The sequence below is a fragment of the Pan troglodytes genome, chromosome 6, assembly GCF_028858775.2.
Source record: "Pan troglodytes isolate AG18354 chromosome 6, NHGRI_mPanTro3-v2.0_pri, whole genome shotgun sequence".
Classification (NCBI taxonomy): Eukaryota; Metazoa; Chordata; class Mammalia; order Primates; family Hominidae; genus Pan; species Pan troglodytes.
The window spans coordinates 149,452,080-149,471,591 of NC_072404.2; the positions used below are offsets into that span (position 1 = coordinate 149,452,080).

Below are 19,512 nucleotides of genomic sequence, written 5' to 3' on the forward strand. Positions count from 1 at the left end.
AGGGGCGATCAGCTGGGTGATTCTTCTGTTCCATATGGCACCAACTAGAGTCACCTGATGGTACTAAGCTGCTACCTGGGCCAGTCTGGAACATCCAAGATGGCTTCAGTCACAAGCCTGACACCTTGGTGGGAACAGCTCTCAGGCTGTAGTCTCAGAGCCCCTCCATGTGATCTCTTCAGCAGGGTAGTCGGACTTCTTAAATGGTGACTCAGGGCTCTAAAAAAAAACAAAGCAGACGTGACCAGTCCTTTTAAATGGTAGTCCTAAAACTAGCATAGCATCACTTTGACCATACTCTAATGGTCAAAATGTAATAGGCCAGTCATAGATCCAACCTCTCAACAGGAGGAATATCAATGAATTTGCAGTCATCTGTAATCTGCCACACTCTCTGGTTCAGGATTTTCAAGGGGGCAAGGTCTGATGCATACATCCAAGTTGTTCTCCTTCTGCTCCTCTACTGTGTGGACCAATTTTTCTCTGGAAGTGTCTTGCAAAGTCAAAATCTCTCCACTTCTTTCTTTATAGGAAGTGAGGCTTATTATAGCAAACAGAAAGGATCCCTTATGCTATCACTCTAATACCAAGGCTGTCTGGCTCCAGTGAGATGCTAAGCTGGCTCTCCTGAGAAGGCCGTTTGCTGTGAAAGAGATGTAATCAGCCTGGAAACATGACTCATCCAAGGGTGTGGAGTTTCTACTGATCAGTTATCACACTGGTCACCAGCAATAACTGGCCATTCTGAAGGCAGTTGCTTCTAAGCCAGACTTGCAGACCTTAGTTATAATTCCTGAATATTCTCGTGAAAGTCATTGAGACTTCCTTATTTTTCAATAGTGAAGAGATATAGCTCTTGCCAGTATTACAGACAGTTTAAAATCTCTTAGGGCATCATGAACTACACAAAAAGTGCCTGAGGAGTGGCCAAAAGTGAGAAGATAGCTACCAATTGGTGGGGCACCATCAAGGCAAGGAGAAGAGTGACTAGTGGCACTGGGAAACCTCGCTGAGAAAGCTGATCAGAGAGAAGGTCCCAAGAGGCTGGAAGATCCTCTCATCTCAGGCTGACATTGGGGACTCCCCTTGGATTATCTTTATATCAGGAGGGCCTCAGAAGGTTTCTCTGAATGTAGATGCCTTTCTACCTTGCAAGGCTGGCAGCTGGTTACAAAGGGCACAGGCTTTCCAAGTGCTAAAAGAGAGGACAAAAACTTCCGGAAAAGCATTTGGTGCAGCTGTTAAAAAAAAAAAAAAAAAAAAAAAAATTCACCAAAAGGACAGCCTCCCCACCCCCTTAATTCCATTGCTAAGCCCCTGTTAAAAGAAAAACTTCAGCCAAATTAAATTTAAAGGGTTTAATTGAGCAATGAATGATTCACAAGCTGGGCAGCCTTCAGAATCACAGCAGATTCAGAGAGACTACAGTGATGCCTAGTGGTCAGAACAAATTTATAGACAAAAAAAGGGAAGTGACATACAGAAATCGGAAGTAAGGCATAAAAACAGCTGAGTTGGTTACGGCTGGGCGTTTGCCTTTTTTGAACACAGTTTGAACACTCAGCTGTATATGAGTGGTTAAAGTATGACTGCTGGGATTGGCCAAGACTCAGCTATTGTTACAGGTGCATACTCCTAAATTAGGTTTTTAATCTTGTCCACCTATCAAGTTAGGTTGCAGTTCATCCACAAGGACTCAAATATAGAAGTACGGACTCCTTCTCAGGCCATGTTTAGTTCGCTTTAATACATCATAACTGTTAATTGCAGCTCTAGGTCAGGCTGAGAGGTTGGAGACTTCCAGAATGGTGAAGTAATAACCTTCCAAAAATCCACTCTTAAGAATATGTGGCCAAAAAAAAAAAAACCAACTTTTTTTAAACTCTGGAAATTAACCAAAGGCTTGCAAAAAATCCAAGGAGCATTTATGCAAGAAAAACTGCTGAATCTTGGTAAGAATAGCAAAATGTTGTAACATTTTAACTTGCACTATTCCTGTACTCCTCACTCCCACTCTGCAGAAACCTTGAAAACAGCAGCTCTGCAATTATGGAAGCTGTGAAAATGAGCAGCCTTACAGCCACTGGAGGTATAACCTGGGTTTAGAGCTCCCCCAAAAGCACATCTCCTTAGAATTGTCACATTTTACCTGTCTTTCAGCTCCCTGGAAAAGCTCCATTCACAGGATGTTGTTGTCATTATTAGATCTGATTCACAACTCATTGCTTGGGATCTGGGGTGTAAAACTTATCCCTAGGGTGTTTGTCAAAAACAACCAATAGCAATGATTTAACATGTGGCTGCCTGAGGCTGCAATACCAGTTGGGGAAATGGGAGCCTGGCAAAATATTTAAAAGGAAGATCTTGGGAATGGGATATTCACAGGGGGCTTTGAAAAAGCTCCAACATATCACAAGGGATCTGGAAGGCCATACACATGGCAGAGCTGTGTGTGCTCAGGAAAGACCTAAGTGGAACCTAACTTCTCACCTCTGGCTGACCTTGCAACCAGGAAGTCGTACTGGAGCATTGAAAGTGTGCCCCAACACACAGCTAACAGTACCCCTTGGCTAAGGCTAGAGACTTATTAGTTCCAAGAACTTAAGAAAATCTCTGTTCAGTCATTAGCTGACCACTAAGTTAACTGAGTAGGACTTCAGTCATAAAAGGAAAGACTTATTTACAGAATTTGTCCAGGAAAGTTACTAAACAAACAGTAAAAACAACAAAACAGCAATAACAAACCCTGGATACACAGGGAACAGGTTGAGCATCCATAATATAAAAATCTAAACTTGAAATGTTCCAAAATTTGGAAGTTGAGCACTGACATGATGCCATGAGTGGAAAATTCCACAGTTGACCTCATGTGACAGGTCTCAATCAGAACTTTGTTTCATGCACAAAATTATTCAAAGTATTGTAAACAGTTACTTTCAGGCTCTGTGCATAAAATATGTAGGGGAGCAAACATAATTTCTTTTCATTTCTTTTTTAAGTTCTTAATTGAGACACCCTCCTGAAAACAAAAGTAAGATTAACAGAAGAAAAACAAGTAGAAGTTTAGTAATGCATGCTGTACCCATCACAGGGAAAGGCCTCAGTTCAAAAATATTTCCCTCTCAAGGCAGTGGTTCTGGGGCCTTGCTTAAATAGTATTGTTACAGGAGAAGGGTCCTGATCCAGACCCCAAGAGAGGGTTCTTGGGTCTTGGGCAAGAAAAAATTCAGGGTGAGTCCACAGTACAAAGCAAAAGCAAGTTTATTAAGAAAGTAGAGGAATAAAAGAATGGCTCCTCCATAGACAGAGCAGCCACAAGGGCTGCTGGTTACCCATTTTTATGGTTATTTCTTGATGATATGCTAAACAAGGAGTAGATTATTCATGCCTCCCCTTTTTAGACCATATGGGGGAACTTCCTGTCATTGCCATGGCATTTGTAAACTGTCATGGTACTGGTGGGAGTGTAGCAGTGAGGACGACCAGAAATCACTCTTCATGGCCATCTTGGTTTTGGTGGATTTTAGCCAGCTTCTTTACTGCAAACTGTTTTATCAGCAAGGTCTTTATGACCTGTATCTTGTGCTGACCTCCTGTTTCATCCTGTGACTTAGAATGCCTTAACCGTCTGGAAATGCAGCCTAGTAGGTCTCAGCCTCATTTTACCCCACCCTTATTCAAGATGGATTTGCTCTGGTTCAAATGCCTCTGACATTTCCCCCCTCCCTTTTAAAAGACAACCCCAACTTCAAGGTTTGCAGAGGGATGAAGATCTATCTTCTGTAACTACTTCAGGCAGAATAGAGGTGATGATGTTTCTGCCTAACTATTAGAGTCTCTTGTATTTGGGGTATAAAACAGCTCAGTCAGAAAGCATTGGTACGGTGAGGGACATTCCTAACTTTTGAGTTCCAACAAAAGATAGTATCTGGAAGATTAATAAGTGTTCAATTTAAGAAAACATTGAGTAACCTCATCCTCATTCCTACACAAAGAGTACAACAGCAATATATTACACAATAGTAAGGCAAAATTAGTAAAATTATCCCAAGTAAGCTAAATTAGAAGGCTTTCCATGAACTGGGCAGCTGTTGGAAACAAGCTGATATGGGGTTGCTAGATGATTTCAATATGTGCCCAGAATATTGATCCAGATTTTTACATTACCCATGCCTCTTGTTTCTTCTGAGCAGCAGTCAGAGATCACTAGTTGGTTCACAGGGATAAGCAGGATTAGTCTTAATTGCAGGAAATAAACTCATAAACAACTGATGAGACTAGAATTTAATAACAAGTGTACCATAGTTCTTGAAACATAAGTTTTCTCTTTCCAGTTTCCCATTTTTATTAAGACAAATCATGGTAAGACTGATTTGTTTCATTTTACTTGGCCTGATTATTTGTATAAAGTGCAGCAAGAATAATTATTTTTCACATAAGCTCCCTTTAAATTGGCATTGATGTAACTCTGTTCCATAGAAGGAATCTTAGACAAGACTTTTTTAGAGCTGAGCCCTGCCATGGGTTTGTACCCTCAAATACCTATAAGTTGAATAAATTCCTCTTCTCTTGAGGTTCCAAGATAACTTAGCTCTCCTAGGCCTGATAGAAAGTGACATTCTTTACTTATGACATGTCAGGAACCCTGTGCAGGGACTGTGTAGACAAGGTATGAGGCCAGTTTTCCCAAGGGGCTTTTATTGGCTCTATAAGTCAAGTTTAATTCCTTAAAGGAAAACACACCATTCCAGTCAAAGCCTTGGTAAAATAACCAGTTTTTCCAATTATGTCCTGTTACAAAAGAAAACAGATTCTTATTGCACTTATGCAAATAACTATATTGCCATAAATTAAGAATACTCACAAGTAGTTTCCAAATTCTGGAGAAACTAGGTAAACAAATATGCTCCAAATTGTGTTCATAGGAGTATACTTTACCTAATTGTTAAAAGCTGTAAATAGCTTAAAAGAATTGTTTTCTTGTCTTTGAAAAACAAAACAAAGAATCAGCAACATTTTAAGCTAAAAGTTAAAAAGATTACTTTAGACTTCTACTAGTTTACTCCATGCAGTTAACTTCTCTCCTGTTTGATATTCATGAACATTTCAGTTCTCCATGAGAGTTCTGAAAGTTGTTTCATCTATTCTAATGTCACAATTTCCAAAGTTATCAGAAAACTGCATTTAAGAACACCTGTTAGAGTTCTACAGCTGACTATAAACCACCTTTTGAAGAGGATTGAAACAAGAAAACAATTGTTTGTGGATGACAAAAGGTTTTAGGACAGCCACAGCCAAAAACATGATTGACAAATTTGGTTACCTCTGTGGCATACAGTGATTTTATGTAACAATTATAATTATTAATAACCTACAATAAGTTTTATTATATTTGTCAGTGCTTCTTGTATGATTTTACTATACCAAATAGGGCAAATTTTACCTTTGTGTTAGTGTACTATTACCATTAAACCCAATTCTTAATAAAACCTTATAAATAAATCTGTCCAATCTTAAACCATTTGACCATAAGATAAGATTTTCATAAATCTTGTATAACCCTTTACAAATTTTTATTAAAGAGCAGATTATAAGCAGGTTTTTGCTTTAAGAAAAACCTGTTGTCCTTTTATTCCAATGTTCAATTTACAGAAAAACTGAATAATACCCCTTTAACTTCAGCCAATATGTTCACACACAGAATCTCTTTCACAATTAATTTTTCACAAACCTTCCACAACTTGCTGACATCTTCAGCTTTACCTTATCTAACTTAAAACAATCCTTTAGCACTTTAGGCATAAAAAATCCACATTCCTATGACTTCTTATCAAAAACACATTTCTTCTTTACCAAAAACACATTTCACTTTCTTTACACACCTTGCACGTAAAACTGTTTTTTAATAGTCTCAAATACATGTTACACTGTTAACTCTTAGCAACTCTTACTTCTGGTTAAAAGCCTGGTTAGTAAGCCATTTTAATTATGTACTAGTGTGGAGCCTAGGACCCACAGAAGTGCAGATAAGTCCTGACTCTTTCCAACATCTAACTTCACGTGTCCCAAGCCTTACCTAGCTGTAAAGCAGGCAAGTTGTATGGTTAAGCGTCATAGTGGTATTCTATGAAGCATTTAGGAGGCCTAATCACCTTTAAATTATACATTTCTTGCATAAATTCCCTGCTATGGGAATTGCATGACCTACACAGACTATCTATGACATACTTTGACTTTGTGACTAGTCCTAAACATCCCTTTTTTTAAACAACCAGTTATTTTACTTTAGGACAAGAATTTACCATATAACATCCTTTCTTACATAAAGTCTCTTTTCTTTATAAACTTCTTTGCATAGCTATGGAGTATGGCTAATTCCACATGTCCCCAGGCCTTATCTAGAATCTAATGCTTCAAAGTAGGTAAACTGAACAATTTTTAAAAGTCAAAGAAGCAGTTTATGACCTTAAAGCATTTAGTAAACTTAATATCTGACCTGCATAATTTAGAAGAAATGTTTACAATTTGGAAGATATTTTGATTTTACCGATAATTTTAAAAACTGTCTCTATTTCCCAAAGATTACTAAAGTCACATAATGTAAAAGGCATTACACTTTTTACTTTTCTGACAACGTATTTGATTTAAGCACTTATTTTTAAGCCAATTAATCAAAGCTCTTTCATATATAATCACACACACAACACATATAAATACACTGACAGACAGAAGATAAAGGACTCATTCTCTAAGCCAGGAATTGGACCCTGAACCCAGGCCACCATTGTGAAAAGAGAAAGCACAGCCACATAGTTACAAGGTCAAGCTCCCAAGGACATACTTGGAAACCTCATCCAGTTTTTTTCAGGGACCTGCAGCAAAGTTTGTAACTGACCAGTTTGTTGGGCCATCTTGAAAAGCCCATGCTGTATCCTAAGGTACCCCTCTTTATGACAGAACAATACAGAAAAATGCACAAAGCACACCAGATTTGCTACAGCTTAACACTAGCCTCTCAAATCCTTTTTCCATTAATCAGAACTTTACAGAGGAGATAAAAAGTTATTTTTACCATTAATTCAACTGGTTAGCATAGACAGAGACAGAGAGAAAGCATTTTCTGAGGCAGGGTGGGGAAGGCGAAGAGCTCAGGGAGACCAGAGAAAGATCCCCCTGTTGCTCAGACATTCAGGCAGCCACTTGTTGATCATGAAGGGATCTTTTCCAGCAGTTTCATCAGCTCTTAGGTTTTCCCTTTTAGGGAAGAAGACACTCCCCATGTCCCGTGATCCTGTACATGCCTAATCCTGTTACCCACAGCCGTCAGCAAAGAGTACAAGACAGATTAATCCAAAGAGAATAGCAGTTAGCATCCCATAGTGCCAAACTCATCCTTAGCCAAAAGGGACTTTACCGAGAGGGGCCTCTAACCCACTCTGTCTTAGGAGAGACTCTAACTCCTGTAAGTTGAGCCTCTAACCCAATCCCATTCTTTACCCAGGTATATGCACCCCACTTACCCAAAGTCAGCCAAAATTGGTGCAAGCAGATGATTTTCAGTTGAGATTGGGGGTCTCTTCAGTATCATTCCTTTGTGGTTGCCAGAAAGATGTTACAGGAAAGGGGTCCTGATCCAGACCCCAAGAGAGGGTTCTTGGATCTTGGGCAAGAAAAAATTCAGGGCGAGTCCACAGTGCAAAGCAAAAGCAAGTTTGTTAAGAAAGTAGAGGAATAAAAGAATGGCTACTCCATAGACAGAGCAGCCACAAGGGCTGCTGGTTACCCATTTTTATGGTTATTTCTTGATGATATGCTAAACAAGGGGTGGATTATTCATGCCTCCCCTTTTTAGACCATATAGGGGAACTTCCTGTCATTGCCATGGCATTTGTAAACTGTCTTGGCACTGGTGAGAGTGTAGCAGTGAGAATGACCAAAGGTCACTCTTCATGGCCATCTTGGTTTTGGTAGGTTTTAATCGGCTTCTTTACTGCAACCTGTTTTATCAACAAGGTCTTTATGACCTGTATCTTGTGCAGATCTCCTATTTCATCTTGTGACTTAGAATGCCTTAATCGTCTGGGAATGCAGCCCAGTAGGTCTCAACCTCATTTTACGCAGCCGTTATTCAAGATGGAGTTGCTCTGGTTCAATGCCTCTGGCAGTATTTTCACAAAGACCCATAAATCTTATACACTGACAATACAAAGAAGGCTTCCAAAAGGCAGGAAAATGTGGAAAGTAAATTTATGAGCAGAGTAAAGTCTGCTCTAGATCTTCTAGTAGCACTGTTTCTGAACTCTGTTTCTCAGTTGATAAGCAAGCATTAAACAGGGGCCTATCTTTAGGTGGGAAAGGCAGAGAGCAGGGGCAGAGTGTACCCCTATGTTTAAACCTTTTAAAAGACTTTAACTAAAATCCCCAGTACTTTATAGAGGAATATTTTTGTTTCCTTCAGCTGTATATGAAACATAAATGAATTTCATATTTAGACTTGGGTCCCATCCCCAATATATCTCTTTATATATATGCAAATATTCCAAAATCCAAAACAAATCCAAAATCTGAAACACCTTTGTTCTTAAGCATTTTGGATAAGGAATATGTGGCTTTGTCTGATTTCCAGAGTTACTACACTACATTATTTTAAATGTCCAGTTTTGAATTACTAGGTGTGGGGTTTCTTTTTGGGTTGATGAAAGTGTTCTGGAATTAGTGGTGATGCATCCAGAACCTTCTGAATGCACTAAAATCCATTGAATTATATGTACACTTTAAAAGGGTAAATATTATGTATGAGACATATTTCAATTAAAAAAATTTAAAGAAAAAAAGTCCAATTTTTAACAAAAAAACTTATGAGATGCACACAGAAACCAGAAAGTATGGGCCATCCACAGGAAAAGACAAGTCAATAGAAATTGAGGAAGTCCAGATACTGGACTTATTATACAGATAGTTTTAATCAGCCAATATGAATATTTTCAAAGAAAGGAACTCATGGCTAAAGAGTTAAAGGACAGCATAAGAATAATATCTACTCAGCAGAAACCTTATAAGCCAGAGGAGACTTGGGGCCTATTTTCAGCATTCTCAAAGAAAAGAAATTCCAACCAAGAATTTCATATCCCACCAAAGTAAGCTTCATAAGCAAAGGAGAAATAAAATCTTTTCCAGACAAGAAAGTGCTAAGGGAATTCGTTACCAGTATACTAGCCTTACAAGAGATCGTGAAGGGAGTTATATACATTGAAACCACCTGGCCGACATGGTGAAACCCCATCTCTACTAAAAATACAAAAATTAGCCAGGTGTGGTGGTACAAGCCTGTAATCCCAGCTACTTGAGAGGCTGAGGCAGGAGAATTGCTCGAACCCAGGAGGCAGACATTGCAGTGAGCCAAGATCACGCCATTTTACTCCAGCCTGGGCGACAGAGTGAGACTCCATCTCAAAAAAAAAAAAAAAAAAAAAAAAGGAAACCAAAGAATGATACCTACTGCCAGAAATACATACTGAAGTACATAGGCTGCAGACCCTATGACCCTATGGAGCAAAAACACAATAGAAATTACAAAGCAAAAAGCTAACAACTTCACCACTGGATCAAAACCTCGCACGTAAATATTAACCTTGAATGTAAATGGTCTAAATGCCTCACTTAAAAGGCATAGAGCGGCAAGTTGGATTAAAAAAACCAGACCCTTCCTTCCATGTGCTGTGTTTAAGAGACCCATCTCACACATAATGGTGCCCAAAGGCTCAAAGTAAAGGGTTGGGGAAAGATCTGCCATGCAAAACAAAACAAAACAAAAAGCAGGGGTCACTCTTCTTATATCAGATAAAACAGAGTTAAAACCAACAACAGGAATAAAGGACAAAGAAGGGCATTACATAATGATAAATAATCCAATTCAACAAGAAGACTTAATTATTCTAAATATATATGCACCCAACATTGAAGCACCCAGATTATTAAAACAAGTACTTAAAGATCTACAAAAAGATTTTAGACTGCCACACAATAACAGAGGGGGGCTTCAACAACCCACTAACAGCATTACACAGGTCATCGAGGCAGAAAACTAACAAAGAAATCCTGGACTTAAACTCAACACTTCACCAATTGGACCTATTCCATATATGCAGAATACTCCACTCATTAACCACAGAATATACATTTTTCTCATCTGTATATGGAACATCCTCCAAGATTGATCACATGCTCATTCATAAACCAAGTATCAATAAATTTTTAAAACTCGAAATTATACCAACCATACTCTCAGACTACAGTGGAATAAAAATAGAAATCAATACCAAGAAGATTCTTCAAAACCACATAATTACATGGAAATTAAACAACTTGCTCCTGAATGACTTTTGGGCAAACAACAAAATCAAGACAGAAATAAAATTATTTGAAATAACTGAAAACAGAGATGTGACATATCAAAATCTCTGGCATGCAGCAAAAGCAGTGTTAAGAGGAAAGTTTATAACACTAAATGTCTACCTCAAAAAGTTATAAAGATCTCAAATTAGCAATCTAACATCACACCCAGAGGAACTAGAAAAACAAGAGCAAATGAACCCCAGAGCTAGCAGAAGAAAATAAATAACTAAAATCAGAGCATAACTGAAAAATATTGAGTCCCAAAAATCCATACAAAGAATCAACAAAACCAAAAGTTGGTTATGTGAAAGGATGAACAAGATTAATAATCTGCTAGCTAGGTTAACGAAGAAAAGATCCAAATAAGCACAATCAGAAATGACAAAGATGACATTATAACTGATCCCCCAGAAATACAAAAGATCCTAAGAGACTATTATGAACACCTCTACATACACAGACTAGAAAATCTGAAGGAAATGCATAAATTCCTGGAAACACACAATCTCCTAAAACTGAATCAGGAAGAAATTGAAACACTGAACAGACCAATATCGAGTTCTGAAATTGAATCAGTAATTTAAAAACCTACAAACCAAAAAATGTCCCAGACCGGGTGGATTCATAGGTGAATTCTACCAGACATACAAACAAGAGCTGGTACCAATTCTGCTGACACTATTTTAAAAAATCGAAGAGGAGAGACTCCTCCCTAACTCATTCTGTGAATCCAGCATCAGTATTGATAACAAAACCTGGCAAAGACACAATGAAAAAAGGAAAACTACAGGCCAAGATCCTTGATGAATATAGATGCAAAAATCCTCAAACGCCAGTCATTAAATGCAAATCAACAAATGTGATTCACCACATAAGCAGAATTGAAAACAAAAACCATATGATCATCTCAATAAATACAGAAAAATATTTCAATAAAATCCAACATCGATTCATAATAAAAACCCCAACAAACTAGGCATCAAAGGAACATATCTATGACAAACTCGCGGCAAACATCATACTGAATGGGCAAAAGCTAAAACCATTTCTCCTGAGAAGTGGAACAAGGATGCCTACTCTCACTACTCCTATTCAACATAGTACTAGAAGTCCAAGCCACAGCAATCAAGCAAGAGAAAGAAATAAAAGGCATCCCAATAGGAAAAGTCAAACTATCTCTCTTTGTGGATGATAGGATTCTATACCTTGAAAACCCTAAAAACTCCACCAAAAGGCTCCTGGAACTAATACATGACTTCAGCAAAGTTTCAGGCTACAAAATCAATGTACAAAAATCAATTACATAATTTCTACACACCAACAATATTCAAGCTGAGAGCCAAATCAGAACACAATCCCATTTATAATAGCCACACCAAAAACAAAACACCAACATAAGAAATCCTAGGAATACGTATAACCAAGAAGATGAAAGATCTCTACAAGGAGAACTACAAAACACTGCAAAAAAGAAATCATAGATGGCACAAACAAATGGGAAAATATTCCATGCTCATGGATTAGAAGAATCAATGTTATTAAAATGGCCATACTTTCCAGAGCAATCTACAGATTCAATGTTATTCCTATCGAACTGCCAACTTCATTTTTCACAGAATTAGAAAAAACTATTCTAAAATTCATATGGAACCATAAAAGAGCCCAAGTAGCCAAAACAATCCTAAGCAAAAAGAACAAAGCCAGAAACATTACATTACCCAACTTCAAATTATACTATAAGGCTACGGTCACAAAAACTACATAATACTGGCTCAAAAACAAACACATACACCAATGAAACAGAATAGAGAACCCAAAAATAAAGCTGCACACCTACGGCCATCTAATCTTCTACAAAGTTGACAAAAATAAGCAATGGGGAAAAGACTTCCTATTCAATAAATCTTGCTGGGATAACTGGATAGCCATATGTAGAAAAACGAAATTGGACCCCTACATTTCACCTTATAAAAAATTAACTCAAGATGCATTAAAGTAAATGTAAGACCCCAAACTTTAAGAATCCTAGAAGAAAACCTAGGAAACACCATTTTGGACATGGGATCTGGGAAATAATTTATGACTAAGTCTTCAAAAGCAATTCCAATAAAAACAAAAAGTGATAAGTGTGACCTAATTAAAGAGTTTCTTCATAGCAAAAGAAACTATCAACAGAGTGAACAGACAACCCACAGAATGGGAGAAAATATTTGCAAACTATGCATCCAACAAAGGTCTAATTTTCAGAATCTATAAGGAACTTAAATAATTGAACAAACAAAACACATTAGAAAGTGGGCAAAAGACATGAACAGACACTTCTCAAAAGGAAGCATACAACAAATTTATGAAAAAATGTTCAACATCACTAATCATCAGAGAGGTGCAAATCAAAAGCACAATGAGTTTTAATGAAAGGAAGAACTTTACATAGGAAGAGTAGCCCACAATGGAATAAGTCACATTTTAAAGTGGTGTGCTGCTTTTCACTTAAAGACTTCAGTCAAAGATAGAGGGCCATTTATCACAATGTTGAATGTGATTTTCTTCTCTACTGGGTAGAGGATTTTTTAGAAGACCTTTTGTGTTAGTCAGCGTTCTCTAAAGGGACAGAACTAATAGGATATAGGTGTATATATGAAGGGGAGTTTATTAAGGAGTATTGACTCATATGATCACAAGGTGTAAGTCCCACAATAGGCCATCTGCAAGCTGAGGAGCAGGGAAGCCAGTCCATTCCAAAACCTCAGAAGTCAGGAAGCTGACAGTGCAGCCTTCAGTCTGTGGCCAAAGGCCCAAGAGCCCCTGACAAACCACTGGTTAAGTCCAAGAGTCCAAAAGCTGGAGAATTTAGAGTCTGATGTTCAAGGGCAGGAAGCATTCAGCAGGGGAGAAAGATGTAGGCTGGAAGACTCAGCAAATCAAGTGCTCCCACGTTCTTCTGCCTGCTTTATTCTAGCCTCGCTGGCAGCTGATCAGATGGTGCCCACCCAGATTGAGGGTGGGTCTGCCTCTCCCATCCACTGACTCAAATGTTAATCTCCTTTTGTAACACCCTCACAGACACAACCAGGAACAATACTTTGCATTCTTCAATCAAGTTGACACTCAATATTAACCATCACAACTCTGTTTTCAAGTTGACTTATAACTTGACATCTGCCACCACCACCATTTTTTTACAGAAAAAAATATGAAGTAGTATGGAATTATGATATATACACATTAAAAACATACAAATTTAAAAAAATAGAGATCAGAAACCACATGGAAGACTTAGCAGAGTGGCAACAATTAAAATTAAAAATTTGAGCTCATGGAAGTTCAAAGAAGAAAATCCAACTCCCAACGATTGGAGATGTTGATTTAGTACATCTGGAGTGGAACCGGGTAATAAATTCTTTTTTTAAGCCTCTTATCTAATTCTGGTTAGAGATCGACTGTCTCAGACTGTCTCTCCCATCTCTTGGTCATCTCCTCCATGATTTTGTCAGGGGCTAAACATTACCCAGTTTAAGGTAAGCTAAAGAGTATTCCTGTTACAGATAGGAAAAAAAAAAAAAAGTTCATGGGCAGCAGTTCCCAGAAGGTGGGTATGAAAAGCCTAGCTCTCTCCCTAATGGAGAAAAGCAAATCTCACCATCCATTATTCACAGAGGCTTTTTGTAGTTCCCTGAAGCAAGGCTGTTTTATCCTGCCCAACTTGGGAAGCATTCTCCTTGGTTCACGCTAATGGAAAATGGAGGAGAAAATGGTTTATAGACTATTCTTGCTGAGACAACCGTCTGGGTGACCCAAAACAAAAATCAACTAATCAATCCCAAGGCTTCCTACACATTGACTGGAAATCTACCCCCACAACTTGATGTGGGAGGGAAACACCCAAGTTCCCAGAAAATCCCATTTATCCATAAGACCCTTCTCCTCGTTATTTCAGCCTCCCTAGGGATAGACACTAAGGTGTTACAGCTCTGGTCCATTGCATGAAGAGTTATCCAGGGCCTGGAAGATGTTCATGGTGGCATCAACTGGCCACCTCAGTCATAAATGGTCCTGGAAATCCGACTTGGATCAGTACTGCCTTCTGATCAAAACTTAGATGATCAGTGATATCCAATGTCCCTAATAACTACTGGATTCTCAGATTCCAGTGTGTGAGCATGAGACAATGAAGGCAAATGGGTAGGACCTGGCACACACACATCCCAAGCACTGTCACGAAAGGAGGATTCACACATATCAACATAAAGTCTGAGACCGAAGCAAAGAAATAGCACCTGATGTTCTTTTCAACCAAGATCCCTGCTTAATTCCAAACATATTCTTCAGGCTGGATGTCGGGCAGCTGAAGGGTGATCAGTCTTCTGCTGGAATTAAAGCCTGCTGTGATGTTAATGAAGAACGGCCAGTGGGTTTGCTGGAAGGTAATTTAGATCTACATAATTAGGACTTAATCCCTCACCCCGTGACATCAGAAAGGTCCTTACCCAAGTGCAAGCTGCGTGATATCATGCCACAGAGAGTACAGCTGTGTGACTCCTGTTCCTTTTTGTGAGTAGTGCTCACATCAGTCTTGATAGCTTTATTAAATGGTGTAACCCAGCCCAATTCTTGCACACACAGTGCTATTTCCTAATCAAAACTGCAAAATATGGCTGAGCAGGCTGTGAAAAGAAAGCTAGGTCTGCATCTTAAATAGCAGATTAACTGCTCTGCATGGGAAGGTTGCTGGGGTGGAGGGGTGGGGACAGCTGAGAACATCAGTACTTCAGGGGTAGCAGTTGGAGGTACTGCCTTTCTAGCAGTTGGAAGTGAAGAAATCCTCACAGCTATCTTCAGAACTCTACCTCTGGTTCTGGGGACAACTGTCATGGCAGGGACACGTCACATTCAGCCAGTTCCCAGGGCCAACAAGAGCTCTCACTGAAGTATTTATGCTTCTTGTCCTCCATCTTCCAAGAGAGATGAGACATGGGTGTGAGAAAGAGAAAACCTTTAGAAAATAGCTTGGAGCCACGTCCAACACAGTGCCTGACTCAGATGCAAAGCCAGTGTTTTGTGCCATCAAGTATGGTAAAGATGTAAGAGTTTCTTAGGCCAGAGGCATTCAAGGAGGGATAGAGTTTATGTCAAGCTTGGGGTAGGGAGGTGGGGAAAGGGTCAAGGGTGTTTCCAGAAGGAGATGGCATTTGGGCTTGGCCTAAAGGATGGTGTTATGAGTTGAACTGTGTCCTCCGCCAAAATGCGTATTTTAAGTCTTAACCCCCAGTACCTCAGAATGTGACCTTATTTGGAATTCGGGTTATTGTAGATGTAATTAGTTAAGGTGAGGTCATACTGGAGTAAGGTGAGCCTCTAATCCCATAAATGGTGTCCTTGTGAAAAGGGTGATGGGACTCAGGACATGCTACCAACATTGTGGCACTTTGGCATTTGAGAAAACAGCAGAAGCAGGAAGGTCATTTTCACCATCCCCCTCACGCTTTGTCCCTGAAGCAGGCCATAAAACCTAGAAAGGCCACTCTCTGACCTCCCTCTCTTCTCTCCTGAAGACCGTCATGTGACAGCTGTCCTGTCTTATACCTAGAGGGAAGGAAAGTCACACAGGGACACCAAGAAGGAGCTGAACAAACAGGCCTTCTAGTTCCCCCCAGTGTATTACCATTAGATGGTTCCCTTTGCTCCTCCCATCACACTTCTTTTTTTTTTTTTTTTTTTTTTGAGACAGTCTCGCTGTCACCCAGGCTGGAGTGCAGTGGCACGATCTCGGCTCACTGCAGGCTCCGCCCCCCCCCAGGGTTCATGCCATTCTCCTGCCTCAGCCTCCCGTGTAGCTGGGACTACAGGCACCCGCCACCTCGCCAGGCTAATTTTTTGTATTTTTAGTAGAGACGGGGTTTCACCGTTTTGCTCTTGTCACCCAGTCTGGAGTGCAATGGCGAAATCTCAGTTCACTACAACCTCCACCTCCTGGGTTCAAGTGATTCTCCTGCCTCAGTCTCCCAAGTAGCTGGGATTACAGGTGCCCACCACAACACCCAGCTAATTTTTGTATTTTTAGTAGATACAGGGTTTCGCCATGTTGGCCAGGCTGGTCTCGAACTGCTGACCTTAGGTGACCCACCCACCTCGGCCTCCCAAAGTGCTGGGATTACAGGCATGAGCCACTGCACCTGGCCCTCCCATCACACTTCTGCACAGGTTTCCCTGGTTCTTTGGGTCTTCATTTCTAAAGGCTATCATGTCACATAAAACTTAAAAAAAATATGCATTTTTCTTGCTGATATGTCTTTTTGTTATAGTGGTCTCAGCCATGAACCTTGTTAATGGGTGAGGAAAATACCTTTTTCTCTCCTACAGGGGGAAATTTGGAGACAGACAGATACACGGGGAGATGCCGTGTGAAGACTTGAGTTCTGCTGCCACAAGCCTAGGAACCATTAGAAGCCAGGAAAGAGGCCTGGAACAGCTCCTTCCCCAGCACCTTCAGAGGGAGCAAGGCTCTACCAACAACCTGATTTTGAACTCCTCGCCTCCAGAACTGCGAGACAATATATTTCTGTTGTTTTAAGCCACCTAGCATGTGGTACTTGGTTACAGCAGCCCTGGCAAACAAATACAGGTTTGTAGGACTGTATTTTTAGAGATGAAAAGGAGAACCTCAAGCGGAAGGAAGAGCATGAGCTTACTGGGGTAAGAATATGTATTTATATATTGAGTGCATTCAGCAGTTCGGTTCTACTGGAACCACGGTCTGTAAAGGAGCCATGGGAAGGTTATTGTGGCCAAGTAACAGAGGCTTTGAATGCTGGAAAAGACATCTAAATTTTGGGGCCAGGCACAGTGGCTCACGCATGTAATCCCAGCACTCTGAGAGACCGAGGCAGGTAGATCACAAAGTCAAGAGATAGAGACTATCCTGGCCAACATGGTGAAACCCCATCTCTACTAAAAATACAAAAACTAGCTGGGCGTGGTGGCATGCACCTGTAGTCCCAGCTACTTGGGAGGCTGAGGCAGTAGAATCGCTTGAGCCTGGGAGGTGGAGGTTGCAGTGAGCCGAGATTGCAGCACTGCACTCCAGCCTGGTGACAGAGCAAGACTCCATCTAAAAAAAAAAAAAGACATCTACATTTTTATCTGGCAGAGTTTGCTTGTTTTGTGTTAATATTTATTTCTATCTATCTTGGCCTAAAATGATTTGAGGTGGCTGACCTTAGCATGTAGATCATGGGGAACCAGGTTGTGTGCCAGGAAGTGACTTGATCGGCACCTGCACAGGAAGATGATCTCAGATGCAACTCCTTGGAGAAACAGAGTCAAGCAGCAGCCTAGGTGAGAAGCTGTGGCCATCATCTGAAAACTATGCAAAGCAGGTCTGAACTAGGAAAAGGGCAGCAGGTCAGAGAAGAGGGGATAAAGACAAGAGGTGAAATGATAGGTTGACCTGGCAAATGCTTGCATGAGACAGGAAGAGAGAGAAAGGAATTGAATGGAACGTGGTCAACATTTGAGCCTGGTGACTGTGAGGACAGTGGTGCCATTTGCAGATTTAGGAGGAAGCATCACGTTGGGGAGGTGGAGGAGTTGGTTTTGTGCACATTGACTCTGAGGTGGTGGAGGGGTCCAGCAGGCAGTTGGACTTATGAGAAAATGCACCATTATTCATCCAAACAAGATAATTGAATTTTTGAAGGCAGCTAAAAAATAATGGTTCTACTCTACAAGAAATGAAGTGAAATGGTAAAACAACAACAACAACAAAAAAAAACATACACACACACAAAAAAGCAAAAAACAAAATAACCCACCCAATTAATCCATTTGGAGGTTGTTCTCATCTAGTGAAATGTGTGTGTGTGGTGGGGGGTGTGTGTGCACTTAAGTACTGTTAACAAAGAAAAGGTCTGGTCAGTGGCAAAAACTACTTGAACGCTGCTTTTAGCAAAGTCATCCCTCTCTTCAGAAGGATGAAGTACTCTTGTTTGTCAAGGAAGGTCCCTCTCAACTAGAAAAACAGCTGCAGGAACTCCAGCCCAAGGTCCCACAGCCCACAGGGGTGATCTCTTGCTTTGCTCTCCTGGCTGTCTCAGGAAGCAGAAGTGGAAACATTTGAGATGACAGCAGCTCTGCTTTCTTTGTAGAGTTAATTAGCTGGTGGATACTGAGCTCTCCGACAGAGAGGAAGCTTGGGTTATCAAAGTATTATTAATTGATGCATCTGGAGAAAGAGAGAAGCAGCCCCATCTGGACAGAGCTTGGATTCTTTTAGCGCCAGAATGGAAGAAAGCCCTTTTTAAAGTACAGTAAGAAAAGCCTGGTTCAGCTAAACAGTGAGGGGTAGTAGAATCTAACTCGCACTCAACCCTACTTAACACCTTCCATTCTTAAGTATTTATTAAGCCCGGTACAAGTGACAAATACCACATGTGATCTGTTGTCACCAAAACTCATTAAGACCAATAATATTGAATAAGATCACACAGGATGGCTTGCCATCAGAACTACTTACTACTTCAGGCCAGGTGCCATGACTCATGCCTGTAATCCCAGCGCTTTTGGTAGCTGAGGCAGGTGGGTCACCTGAGGCAAGGAGTTCGAGACCAGCCTGGCCAACATGGCGAAACCCCGTCTCTACTAAAAATACAAAAATTAGCCAGGCGTGGTGGTGGGTGCCTGTAATCCCAGCTACTCAGGAAGCTGAGCCAGGAGAATCACTTCAACCCAGGAGGCAGAGGTTGCAGCGAGCCAAGATTGCACCACTGCACTTCAACCTGGGCGACAGAGCAAGGCTGCATCTCAAACAAACAAACAAATAAACTACTTACTACTTCCAATAGAAATAGAATACAAGCCACATGTAATTTTAAACTTTCTTTTTTTTTCTTTTAGGGACAGTTTCGCTCTTGTCGCCCAGGCTGGAGTGCAGTGGCGCGATCTCAGCTCACTGCAACCTCCACCTCCCAGTTGGTTTCAAGCAATTCTCCTGCCTCAGCCTCCCAAGTAGCTGGGATTACAGGAGACCGCCACCACACCTGGCTAATTTTTTATATTTTTAGTAGGGACAGTGTTTCACCATGTTGGCCAGGCTGGCCTCAGTCTCTCAAGTAGCTGGGA

The 19,512-nt window shown here is 40.4% G+C and overlaps 1 long non-coding RNA gene across 1 annotated transcript in view; it reads left to right on the forward strand.

The window, feature by feature from the left end:
• Positions 1-17,505, forward strand: part of LOC134810477 (uncharacterized) — a 35,259-nt gene extending 17,754 nt beyond the window's left edge. Inside the window, exon 4 of the long non-coding RNA XR_010158682.1 lies at positions 16,756-17,505. This is a non-coding gene — a long non-coding RNA (uncharacterized LOC134810477). The remainder of the gene's footprint in view (positions 1-16,755) is intronic.
• The last annotated feature ends 2,007 nt before the right edge of the window (positions 17,506-19,512 follow it).